The sequence below is a fragment of the Laccaria bicolor genome, genomic scaffold (assembly GCF_000143565.1).
Source record: "Laccaria bicolor S238N-H82 LACBIscaffold_248 genomic scaffold, whole genome shotgun sequence".
Taxonomy (NCBI): Eukaryota; Fungi; Basidiomycota; class Agaricomycetes; order Agaricales; family Hydnangiaceae; genus Laccaria; species Laccaria bicolor.
In genome coordinates, this window is record NW_001890104.1 from 260 (window position 1) to 1,654 (window position 1,395).

Consider the following 1,395-nt stretch of genomic DNA (forward strand, 5'->3'; position numbering starts at 1 on the left):
TGCTAGGTTTCAAGAACAGTTTGGTCAGCAACTCTATAAGAAAAAATATCCCCCCAAGGAACATGTATATTTTCGAGGTGTAACAAATTCATTCATTGGTAGTCAACAAATTAATTTTATTCAACAGACATGCAAAACCTCACAAGTGACTGCAGTGAATTGCTGAGGAAGACAGCGGCTACTCTCTCAGATGATACAATCTTACAGCTTTTTCTGACAGTGCAGAAAAATAATCTGTCTCTGTCAATTAAATATGCAATTACAAGGTAGTTTCTTCATGTTTAATTATATGAAGTTAGATTGCTGATTATCAAAAATGATAGAGTTATATTTCCAGGTTGGAAATTATTCAAAAGAAAGAGAGAGTGGATGGAGATAGTTGAAAATATATTGCAATATTTTCCACATATGGTATGTAAAAATTGCTTAACTATCCAAATGTAGAACAAAATGATATATATAAACAGAATGTAAGCCAATGTCTCACTGATCTCAACTAGATGTTAACAAGGATGTGCTTTGGTTATTAACAGAATGTAAGTTCAGATTTTGCTTGGACTGTTCTGGTGCTGACAAGAGCATGCTCTGGGTTTTGAACAGTTTGTAAGTCAGCATCTGGCTGGCCCTTCCTGCTTGTTGCTGACAAGAGCATGCTCTGGGTTTTGAACAGTATGTAAGTCAGCATCTGGCTGGCCCTTCCTGCTTGTTGCTGACTAGAGCATGCTCTGGGTTTTGAACAGGATGTAAGTCAGCATCTGGCTGGCCCTTCCTGCTTGTTGCTGACAAGAGCATGCTCTGGGTTTTGAACAGTATGTAAGTCAGCATCTGGCTGGCCCTTCCTGCTTGTTGCTGACAAGAGCATGCTCTGGGTTTTGAACAGTATGTAAGTCAGCATCTGGCTGGCCCTTCCTGCTTGTTGCTGACTAGAGCATGCTCTGGGTTTTGAACAGGATGTAAGTCAGCATCTGGCTGGCCCTTCCTGCTTGTTGCTGACAAGAGCATGCTCTGGGTTTTGAACAGGATGTAAGTCAGCATCTGGCTGGCCCTTCCTGCTTGTTGCTGACAAGAGCATGCTCTGGGTTTTGAACAGTATGTAAGTCAGCATCTGGCTGGCCCTTCCTGCTTGTTGCTGACAAGAGCATGCTCTGGTTGTTTTGAACAGGTTGTAAGTCAGCATCTGGCTGGCCCTTCCTGCTTGTTGCTGACAAGAGCATGCTCTGGGTTTTGAACAGGTTGTAAGTCAGGATCTGGCTGGCCCTTCCTGCTTGTTGCTGACAAGAGCATGCTCTGGGTTTTGAACAGGATGTAAGTCAGCATCTGGCTGGCCCTTCCTGCTTGTTGCTGACAAGAGCATGCTCTGGGTTTTGAACAGGATGTAAGTCAGCATCTGGCTGG